The 12321-nt window shown below is 41.9% G+C and overlaps 1 protein-coding gene across 1 annotated transcript in view; it reads right to left on the reverse strand.

Moving 5' to 3' along the window:
- The window catches only part of LOC110503626, a 62695-nt gene extending 52570 nt beyond the window's left edge, over positions 1-10125 (reverse strand). Inside the window, exon 1 of the mRNA XM_036961128.1 lies at positions 9554-10125. The gene's annotated coding sequence lies outside the window, so the exon portion shown is untranslated. The remainder of the gene's footprint in view (positions 1-9553) is intronic.
- Positions 10126-12321: the final 2196 nt, after the last annotated feature.

Consider the following 12321-nt stretch of genomic DNA (forward strand, 5'->3'; position numbering starts at 1 on the left):
TAGGTATTTGGAGTGAGATGAAGAGGTATTGGGAGGGAGATGAAGAAGTATTGGGAGGGAGACGAAGAGGTATTGGGAGGGAGACGAAGAGGTATTTGGAGTGAGATGAAGAGGTATTGGGAGTGACATGAAGAGGTATTGGGAGGGAGATGAAGAGGTATTGGGAGGGAGATGAAGAGGTATTGGGAGGGAGATGAAGAGGCATTGGTTGAGAGATGAAGAGCCATTGGGTGGGAGATGAAGAGGTATTGGGTGGGAGATGAAGAGCCATTGGGTGGGAGATGAAGAGCCATTGGGTGGGAGATGAAGAGGTATTGGGTGGGAGATGAAGAGGTATTGGGTGGGAGATGAAGAGGTATTGGGTGGGAGATGAAGAGGTATTGGGTGGGAGATGAAGAGGTATTGTGGGGGAGATTAAGAGGTATTGTGGGGGAGATTAAGAGGTATTGTGGGGGAGATGAAGAGGTATTGTGGGGGAGATGAAGAGGTATTGGGTGGGAGATGAAGAGCCATTGGGTGGGAGATGAAGAGCCATTGGGAGGGAGATGAAGAGGTATTGGGAGGGAGATGAAGAGGTATTGGTTGAGAGATGAAGAGGTATTGGGAGGGAGAGGAAGAGGTATTTGGAGTGAGATGAAGAGGTATTGGGAGGGAGATGAAGAGGTATTGGGAGGGAGATGAAGAGGTATTGGGAGGGAGATGAATAGGTATTTGGAGTGAGATGAAGAGGTATTGGGAGGGAGATGAAGAGGTATTGGGAGGGAGACGAAGAGGTATTGGGAGGGAGACGAAGAGGTATTTGGAGTGAGATGAAGAGGTATTGGGAGTGACATGAAGAGGTATTGGGAGGGAGATGAAGAGGTATTGGGAGGGAGATGAAGAGGTATTGGGAGGGAGATGAAGAGGCATTGGTTGAGAGATGAAGAGCCATTGGGTGGGAGATGAAGAGGTATTGGGTGGGAGATGAAGAGGTATTGGGAGGGAGATGAAGAGGTATTGGGAGGGAGATGAAGAGGTATTGGGAGGGAGATGAAGAGGTATTGGGAGGGAGATGAAGATGTATTGGGAGGGAGATGAAGAGGTATTGGGAGGGAGATGAAGAGGTATTTGGAGTGAGATGAAGAGGTATTGGGAGGGAGATGAAGAGGTATTGGGAGGGAGATGAAGAGGTATTGGGAGGGAAATGAAGAGGTATTGGGTGGGAGATGAAGAGGTATTGGGTGGGAGATGAAGAGGTATTGGGTGGGAGATGAAGAGGTATTGTGGGGGAGATTAAGAGGTATTGTGGGGGAGATTAAGAGGTATTGTGGGGGAGATGAAGAGGTATTGTGGGGGAGATGAAGAGGTATTGGGTGGGAGATGAAGAGGTATTGGGTGGGAAATGAAGAGGTATTGGGTGGGAAATGAAGAGGTATTGGGTGGGAGATGAAGAGGTATTGGGTGGGAGATGAAGAGGTATTGTGGGGGAGATGAAGAGGTATTGTGGGGGAGATGAAGAGGTATTGGGTGGAAGATGAAGAGGTATTGGGTGGAAGATGAAGAGGTATTGGTTGAGAGATGAAGAGCCATTGGGTGGGAAATGAAGAGGTATTGGGTGGGAGATGAAGAGGTATTGTGGGGGAGATGAAGAGGTTTTGTGGGGGAGATGAAGAGGTATTGGTTGAGAGATGAAGAGCCATTGGGTGGGAGATTAAGAGCCATTGGGTGCGAGATGAAGAGCCATTGGGTGGGAGATGAAGAGCCATTGGGTGGGAGATGAAGAGGTATTGGGTGGGAGATGAAGAGGTATTGGGTGGGAGATGAAGAGGTATTGTGGGGGAGATTAAGAGGTATTGTGGGGGAGATTAAGAGGTATTGTGGGGGAGATGAAGAGGTATTGTGGGGGAGATGAAGAGGTATTGGGTGGGAGATGAAGAGCCATTGGGTGGGAGATGAAGAGCCATTGGGAGGGAGATGAAGAGGTATTGGGAGGGAGATGAAGAGGTATTGGTTGAGAGATGAAGAGGTATTGGGCGGGAGAGGAAGAGGTATTTGGAGTGAGATGAAGAGGTATTGGGAGGGAGATGAAGAGGTATTGGGAGGGAGATGAAGAGGTATTGGGAGGGAGATGAATAGGTATTTGGAGTGAGATGAAGAGGTATTGGGAGGGAGATGAAGAGGTATTGGGAGGGAGACGAAGAGGTATTGGGAGGGAGACGAAGAGGTATTTGGAGTGAGATGAAGAGGTATTGGGAGTGACATGAAGAGGTATTGGGAGGGAGATGAAGAAGTATTGGGAGGGAGATGAAGAGGTATTGGGAGGGAGATGAAGAGGCATTGGTTGAGAGATGAAGAGCCATTGGGTGGGAGATGAAGAGGTATTGGGTGGGAGATGAAGAGGTATTTGGAGTGAGATGAAGAGGTATTGGGAGGGAGATGAAGAGGTATTGGGAGGGAGATGAAGAGGTATTCGGATGGAGATGAAGAGGTATTGGGAGGGAGATGAAGAGGTATTGGGAGGGAGATGAAGAGGTATTGGGAGGGAGATGAAGAGGTATTGGGAGGGAGATGAAGAGGTATTGGGAGGGAGATGAAGAGGTATTTGGAGTGAGATGAAGAGGTATTGGGAGGTAGATGAAGAGGTATTGGGAGGGAGATGAAGAGGTATTGGGAGGGAAATGAAGAGGTATTGGGAGGGAGATTAAGAGGTATTGGGAGGGAGATGAAGAGGTTTTGGGAGGGAGATGGAGCTGAAAGTTGGAGTACTGTGGATGGGGAGACGGGGATTTACAATGAAGGCGTTGCAAGCAAATAGTGGGGGCCTTGGACCCATGGGAGGAGACACATGTATGTGTGTGCATGAGAGGGAGAGGAGGAATTGATGACTCATGGAAAACACTCCCAAGAGACAGTCTGGTCCTGAGTCACCTGACAGACAGAGGAACACATTCACAGCCACACACACCCACAATATACACACCTGTACATGGGAATAAAATCACATAACCACACACAGCTGCCTCTAAGAAAAAACTAAACGGCTTATCAGATCAGAGTGAACACATCACACTCTCTCTCCCCTCTCCCCTCTCTCTCTTTCTCTCTCTGTCTCTTTTTCTTAGCACATCTTCGAACCAGACAGCCCTTTAAAAAGCTTCCTGGCCACTGAGTGAACTGTGAGGTCTGTCATTTTGTGGTGTCCCGTTCTCTCACTGTCGCCGCTAGAGCTCATTCTGAGTATCCCGTTCTCTCACTGTCGCCGCTAGAGCTCATTCTGAACAGCATTGAGGAATATGGTAGTTATTTCTCTGTCCCAAACAAATACTCTACTATTATTCTGCATTTGGATTTAGAGAGTCCTAAAAAGTGACCGACAAATCAGAGCCGAGTGTGTCAGCTCCAATGGACAAAACAAAGGAGTGTCAGACAGTCACAAAATACAGATCACCATATCTTGCAATTCAAAGAACATACTTTCATCATAGGCAGGTAAACCCACATAGACCAATGAGACATACACATACTGTACTTCTGTCTCCATACATCACTGATCTAATAAAAATCTAGAGACCAAAGCCAAGACTGCATTGTTGTGTGCAGGTTTCTGGCTGTGCTGTATATTCAAATGTGCCCTGCTGGTATTGGCTGGCTCTCTCTTTACTTCTGCTGGGGGACCCATTTGCACAGAGCTGGGAAGCTCATCAGTCCAAATTCCTTCAGGAGGAAATGGGGATTAAGCCTATTCCCTCTGAGCATTTGGAGGAAGGGGGTTCACACTCCTGAAGTTAGGGGGTTAGGGGGAACGAAGAGAGGACAAGTTGCTGAAAGAGAGGGGTCTGTTTCTATTACAAAAAGGATGGAACTGGGCTGAGGAAGGAACGGAATGCCAGCTTTCAAAGCAAACAGGACTTATTGGCATTTAAGCTCCAGACTGCAGCGGCCTGAACACTCAGAGAGGGAGAGGGAGGGTTTGGGTCGCATCCTGTTGCTCCGTTCAGATTCCATGGCCAATTCCTATTTCCCATTCTTCCATTTGATATGGTCCAAAAAGCCAAACAATACCCTTTCTCCCCCAAGACTCCAGCTTCAGTCCAGCTCTAAGGTTATGTATAAGGTCACGCTACACGGCCATGTTCAAAATACAGTTCAATAGGAAAGTATTCAGACCCCTTTCCTTTATCCACATCTTGTTACGTTACAGCCTTATTCTAAAATGGTTTAAATTTTTAAAAAATTTCCTCATCAATCTACAAACAATACCCCATAATGACAAAGTGAAAACAGTATTTTTGAAATTTTTGCAAATGTATTAAAAACAGAAAAGAGAAATACCTTTTTACAAACGTATTCAAACCCTTTGCTATTAAATTGAGCTGAGGTGCATCCTGTTTCTATTGGTCATCCTAGAGATGTTTCTACAACTTGGAGTCCACCTGTGGTAAATTCAATTGATTGGACATGATTTGGAAAGGCACACACCTGTCTCTATAAGGTCCCACAGTTGACAGTGAATGTCAGAGCACAAACCAAGCCATGAGGTCAAAAGGAATTGTCCGTAGAGCTCCAAGACAGGATTGTGTTGAATCACAGATCTGGGGATGGGTACCAAAAATGTATGCAGCATTGATGGTCCCCAAGGACACAGTGGCCTCCATCATTCTTATTGGACTGAGTTTGGAACCACCAAGGCTCTTCCTTGAGCTGGCAGCCAGGCCAAACTGAGCAATCGGGGGGGAAGGGCCTTGGTCAGGGAGTTGACCAAGAACCCGATGGTCACTCTAAGAGAACTCCAGAGTTCCTCTGTGGAGATGGGAGAACCTTCCAGAAGGACAACCATCTCTGCAGCACTGCACCAATCAGGCCTTTATGGTAGAGTGGCCAGACAAAAGCCACGCATCAGTAAAAGGCACGACAGCCTGCTTGGAGTTTGCCAAAAAAGGCACCTAAAAGACTCCCAGACCATGAATAACAAGATTCTCTGCTCAGTTAAGTGTCATGTCTGGAGGAAACCTGGCACCATGCCTATGGTGTAGCATGGTGCTGGCAGCATCATGCTGTGGGGATGGCTTTTAACATCAGGAACTGGTAGACTAGTCAGGATTGAGGGAGACACTCCCCAAATACAGGTGTGCCAAGCTTGTAGCGTCATACCTAAGAAAACTTGAGGCTGTAATCGCTGCCAAAGGTGCTTTAACAAAGTACTGGGTAAAGGGTCTGAATATTTATGTTAATGTGATATATTTATATATATATATATATTTTTTTAAATACATTTTCAAAAACATCTAAAAACATGTTTTTGCTTTTTCATTATGGAGTATTGTGTGTAGATTGATCAGTAAAAAAAAGAACAATTTAATCAATTTTAGAATAAGGCTGTAATGTAACAAAATGTGCAAAAAGTCAAGGGGTCTGAAAACTTTCCGAATGCATTGTAAGGAAGAGACAGAAAAAACACAGTTGTGAAAAACATTTGTGTTGGAGGGATTCACAAACGCTAATTAGGAATTGCACGTTTGGAAATCCTCCAACAAAGATCTTCAGAAGGCTTGTCAAAGAAGACAAGGAATTCTAATTCAGTTCAGTCCAGTGCCAGTGAATAATCTGTGTTTGCTATTGAATAGGTGCATATACACACACAACATGTTGGCAGGGGAAATCTTGCCCGTTTATATTGGCAGTGAGTGACATTGAAGGAGGGATGTTCCCCTGAAAATAGCTCCAACCAGTTGATCCCCCGCTTAAAACCTGGCTGAGATGAATTCATCCTGGTTGACTATAAATATGACTGTGGTCGTTTCAGATTAAAGTATTACTACACTTATTCAGACTTCACTCTCTGCCATGATAGGGATCTCTCCCATGACTAATAAGGGGTGTTCAATCACAGAATTAGGCATTAGAATACTAGAATGGGCATGAACCTTCTTATCATGGTCCAAAGGTCAGCCATCTTGGTCAGGGAGTTGGTTTGCCAGTGCTGTGATAAGATATTGTGTAAAACAATGAAAGGGAAAAAATGTCTGCACTGTGTGTGTGTTATCTAGCTAGCCTGTCAGTTTTAGAGGAATGATTCCATACATTTTTTCAAATGAACTGCCAATACGCCAACACTCTATTCAAACAACCCAGTCAATCTCTACAGCCATACACACTGGTTCGAATTCATTTACGATAGGACTTAGAGAAGTTGTAAATGTAACAAGTAATGATATTGTATCATATAATAGGACTCACAACTTTCTGAGAAAACAAAATATGAGACATTTTATGGTCTGTTTACGTAAGGGATAATCAACTATGCACTCTATGCAAAATAATGAACTACATGGAAGGTGTGTTCAACCACTTGCTAGCGGATTTGGAACTAATCTTCCAAGGAGTTGCATTATTTTCCAGAGAACAGATAGAGCGCCAAGTTGATTATCCCTTTTATACCACTGCCATAATTGAACACATGTCAACGCTAGAAATGTGTTTATTTGCTGGTAGAAATGTGTTCAACATCCACTGAAGGAGATGGCGAGTTTACTAGATAGCTACAGTAGTTGCCTTGGTAACCAAACAAACAGACTTGCTTGTTTAGCTAACCAAACTATCAGTCCTAGCTCACTATTATGAAAATCGAATACAACAATGCCAATAATGTTTTTAAAAGCAGCTGAAACATAGAACATGTACAATAGGAATGAACTATAGCCATTGCATTCAATCAGAAACAAGTACCCACAATGCCATACTATAAATATATTGTAGAGGCTATTTATACTGTAAATGTGTTAAAAAAATAAAATAAAAAACGGTATAAATTGTATTTATAATTACAGTTGAAGTGAGAAGTTTACATACACCTTAGCCAAATACATTTAAACTCAGTTTTTCACTAATTCCTGACGTTTAATCCTAGTAAAAATTCTCTGTCTTAGGCCAGTTAGGATCACCGCTTTATTTAAAAAATGTAAAATGTCAGAATAATAGTAGGGGAAAGGATTTCTTTCAGCTTTTATTTCTTTCATCACATTCCCAGTGGGTCAGAAGTTTACATACACTCAATTAGTATTTGGTAGCATTGCTTTTAAATTGTTTAACTTGGGTCAAACTTTTTGGGTAACCTTCCACAAGCTTCCCACACTAAATTGGGTGAATTTTGTCCCATTCCTCCTGACAGAGCTGGTGTAACTGAGTCAGGTTTGTAGGCCTCCTTGCTCGCACACACTTTTTCAGTTCTGCCCACAAATGTTCTATGGGATTGAGGTCAAGGCTTTATGATGGCCACTCCTATACCTTGACTGTGTGGTCCTTAAGCCATTTTGCCACAACTTTGGAAGTATGCTTCGGGTCATTGTCTATTTCGAAGACCCATTTGCGACCAAGCTTCAACTTCCTGACTGATGTCTTGAGATGTTGCTTCAATATATCCACATCATTTCCTGCCTCATGATGCCATCTACTTTTGTGAAGTGCACCAGTCCCTCCTGCAGCAAAGCACCCCCACAACAGGATGCTGCCACCCCTGTGCTTCATGGTTGGGATGGTGTTTTTCAGCTTGCAAGCATCCCCCTTTTTCCTCCAAACACAACCATGGTCATTATGGCCAAACAGTTCTATTTTTGTTTCATCAGACCAGAGGATATTTCTCCAAAAAGTACAATCTTTGTCCCCATGTGCAGTTGCAAACTGTAGTTTGGCTTTTTTTATGGCAGTTTTTGAGCAGTGGCTTTTTCTTTGCTGAGCGGCCTTTCAGGTTATGTCGATATAGAAAGTGTTTTATTGTGGATATAGATACTTTTGTACCTGTTTCCTACAGCATCTTCACAAGGTCCTTTGCTGTTGTTCTGGGATTGATTTGCACTTTTCGCACCAAAGTACGTTCATCTCTAGGAGACAGAACAGGTCTCCTTCCTGAGCGGTATGACGGCTGCGTGGTCCCATGGTGTTTATACTTGCATGCTATTGTTTGTACAGATGAACGTGGTACCTTCAGGCGTTTGGAAATTGCTCCCAATGATGAACCAGACTTGTGGAGGTCTACCATTTTTTTCTGAGGTCTTGGTTGATTTCTTTTGATTTTCCCATGATGTCAAGCAGTGGCACTGAGTTTGAAGGTAGGCCTTGAAATACATCCACAGGGACACCTCCAATTGACTCAAATTATGTCAATTTGCCTATTAGAAGCTTCTAAAGCCATGACATCATTTTTTTGAGTTTCTCAAGCTGTTTAAAAAGTTTCTGGAGTTTCTCAAGCTGTTTAAAGGCACAGTCAACTTAGTGTATGTAAACTTCTGACCCACTGGAATTGTGATACAGTGAATTATAAGTGAAATAATCTGTCTGTAAACAATAGTTGGAAAAATTACTTGTGTCATGCACAAAGTAGATGTCCTAACCGACTTGCCAAAACTATAGTTTGTTAACAATACATTTGTGGAGTGGTTGAAAAACAAATCTTAATGACTCCAACCTAAGTGTATGTAAACTTCCGACTTCAACTGTATATGACAATATTTTAGATTGACTATAATTCTATTACACCAATTCTGATACATCACATGCCTTACTTTTATTTTTCTGCATAAGTAAAAGCAGGAAATGCATCACCTATGCCTCTACTGCCATTCATTTGCAATTAGATGGCTGCCATGTTTGCCCCATTATGGCATTGTGAGGGATTATGACATAGCCCCTCTAGTCATTTAATAGAGTCTCCATGGCTTTAATTAAAATCGTAAGGGATCATGAGATGTTTTATTTGTCCACTCTGGATATATGACATTCCAGTTGATTTGCTGGAGAACTTCATGTTGGTCGAGCAAGAAGGCACCTCCTGAGCGACTTTAAGGATAATTTCCATTTAAAGTTATTTTTAGTCCAGGACTATAGGCTTAATCTCTGTCCAGGAAACCAGACCCAAAAGTCCGCAATGAGTACATTGTTTCAGCATCTCTGAGTGAGATCTTGGACATTTTCCTGCTTGCAGTACTCTAGGCTAAAGTGCGGTTTTGGCAAAAGGGCGGGGTGCAGGCAATCAAAACCGGCAAAGAAAGACTCATTTAAACACTTGAAATTGTGGTGTAGATTATGGTGAACAGCTACAGAAATGTTACTGTGGCCAAAAAAAATATTTTTTATTAAACTGTGTCTCTGCGCACTAATTAGAATATGCTACCAATGACTCAATGAGGCTGCCCGGTATTCAGTCACATTAATTAGTTTTGTTTGACATGCTCAGACAGTTTGTTATTATTACACCAGTAAATCATGTATATGATCAGTAACACCCTATACTGTACTGTCTGTGTCTTATCTGCTATACAAAGGCTATCCTCGTTCACTTTGTGGCAGACAAACACGTGCCATTAATAACATGAAACATTAAGCCTAATGTACGTAGATTGAGGGGATAGCTATTACTAACATGTACATCAAACAGAAAAACTAAAAACATAAACATAATTTTTATCATAGGTTTGTCCACCGGTGTTAAACATGCGATGTTGTCATCCTGTGGTGAAACTAAATAAATCACTTGGCATTATCATCTAATAATGCATTATTATAGAGAGCATAAACTTACCTTTACAGGTGTGTGGAGAGGAGACATGAAAACCTATGCTGCTGTACTGCTGTCTTGATCAGTGTTCCTCTTCCAACCGCAGCCCGATAAACTCCTTTGACTCAACCTGTACTTTGTCACTCTGCTATGTTGTTGATTTATCACACAGTCCGGACGCTTTGGGGTGGATAACGCGTTTCCCTAAAAGGAAAACAGTTTTATTTCGGTGTCTTCCGCACACAAGAGCTCCAAAAAACGAGAAATTAAACTCCGCTTTCAATTCTTGGTCTTCCCCCTTCTTGGCACAAGCCTCGCTTGGTTCTTGATGCCAAGAACCATCCCCTTTGGCTTGAATCACTGCTTCACCTGATGGATCATCCCCATAAAGTAACGGTTTCACATCCGCGTTCGCAATTGTATGACAATCCCGGGAAAATGTGGCACATCAATGTAGCTCAAGGTCTCTTCAACATATATCACCCAGCACTAGTGAAAGTGAAGGGGTATGATCAAAGTACACCGAGCCGAGGAAAAGTCCGATTTCCCACCGCCTCTGAAAACTCAAGCACATATATGGTTTTCCTTTCGTTCCTCCTTGAAAAGGCGTCGCGAACGTCTCTAATTGCCAGTACTACATTACAGATACACTAATAGTATTATAGTACGTGTCGAATCGTAGGCCTGTGTGCATAGCTGCGGGGATTAGGGGTGCTGAGGGTGCTGCAGCACCCCCTGATACATCAGAATACAAAAATAATTTATTTAACAAAAACAAAATCTCCACTAAATTAGAAAAATACTCAGCATCAAAAAAAAAATTTAAGTTAAGAGATATGCAAGACAACATTTTTATATACTAAGTCGAAATTTCGAGATACATAAGTCTAAACGTGTAGGTACTACGTCAGCGTTTTGAGATATGTCAAATGTTCGACAGTAGATCACACATGTTTCTTAATTTGTAACATTGTGTGCTGGTTTCAGAGGTGGCATCCCAGAGTGGTGGAGGGGACGGGGGGAGTGTTTTTCTGGGGCCAAGAGATTTTCCTGATCTTGTAGGCTAACCGAACCAGGTAAAACTCTGGGCCCTAGTTGAAGGGTATGACATAGTAAAAAATCAGCTGTAAAACGTTTTTATAATGTTGTGTTTTAATATAATAGACTACTTATAATATAATATGTTTATTTGTTTAACTGGATTCTCATTAGCTTTTGCAGCAGCTACTCTTCCTGGGTTCCATAAAAAAAACACATGACAAGCAACAAAACACTGATACACTGATAGACAGTGGTTTTCTAATCAGGTCATTTTTTTAAATCGGGTCCTGGGAAAAACCCCTGGTTATGGAAGCCCATTCCGCTCACGAATACACAAAAAATCGATACTATCTCAAAATGTCAAGGTAGTATCTAAAAATTCTGAGATACTAACTAAAAATCTGGAGATGCTATCTACATTTTTTCTAGATACCAACTCAACATTTCGAGATGCTAACAAAAAATGTTGCGATACTAACTCGACATTATTAGATACTAACTTGAAATGTGGAGATATTAGAACATATAGGATATGTTTCTTCATTTGTGGCATTATGTGGGGGCTGGCGAGCTGGCATATGCCCCCATATGCCCCAACACTTTTAATTAGGTTTAATACAAAATATTGATGCAAAATCATTGAAAATAGGGACAACGTACTATTGTTTAGGCTGATTTGAAACTTGTGCACAATTAATCTGTGCTTCAGTGTAATCAACTGCCCTCTGATCAAAAGTATTGAGGCAAATGGCAGTTCACCACACGTTACCTGCTGTGCGTATCTCTGCAACGTGGCTAGATGAAAATCGACACATAAAGCTACAACAAATGAAGAAACATATCCTGTACGTTCTACCATCTCAAAATTACTTGGGAAATTTCAAGTTTGTATCTCAAAATGTCAAGTTAGTATCTCTAAATGTTGACTTAGTATCTAAAAATTCAGAGATAGTGTCCAAAATGTTGAGATAGTATTGACATTTAAAAATGATCGGGGTGGCGGGAATGGGCTTGAATAAGTTCCAGTAGTTAACTACCACTGCTACATAGCAAAACAAAAGAACTTAACTACTGAAAACACTACCAAAATTTGAATTGAGTTCAACTACCACCAAGGTGCTGCAAAATGTAGTTAAATTACTAGCTGAACTACATGTAGTTCACTACTCCCCAACACTGACGATGTCTATCTATTCACGTTGCAGAAATCAGCGATGCCGCCGGCCTGTGGCAAGCTAGCATTTGCACCAACACTTCTGACATAACCAGAGAAAAACTGCTGATGCACAACCAAATGTTGAAATTGCACATGGTTTATTGTACTATTTCTACTCTCAATAGTAAATTGAGACCCCGACTTAGTTAAATTTATTTTTATAAACTGTATATATATATATATATATATTACTGAGTTACAGTTCATATGAGGAAATCAGTCAATTGAAACAAATAAATTAGGCCCTAATCTATAGATTTCACATGACTGGAAATACAGGCATGCATGTGTTGGTCACAGATACACAACCATATAAATGCAACATGTAAAGTGTTGGTCCCATGTTTCATGAGCTGAAATAAAAGATCCCAGAAATGTTCCATAAAAAGCTTTTCTCTCAAATTTTGTGCTCAAATTTGTTTACATCCCTTTTAGTGAGGATTTCTGCTTTGCCAAGATAATCCATCCACCTGACAGGTGTGGCATATCAAGAAGTTGATTTAACAGCATGATCATTACACAGGTGCACCTTGTG

The sequence above is a fragment of the Oncorhynchus mykiss genome, chromosome 24 (assembly GCF_013265735.2).
Source record: "Oncorhynchus mykiss isolate Arlee chromosome 24, USDA_OmykA_1.1, whole genome shotgun sequence".
Classification (NCBI taxonomy): Eukaryota; Metazoa; Chordata; class Actinopteri; order Salmoniformes; family Salmonidae; genus Oncorhynchus; species Oncorhynchus mykiss.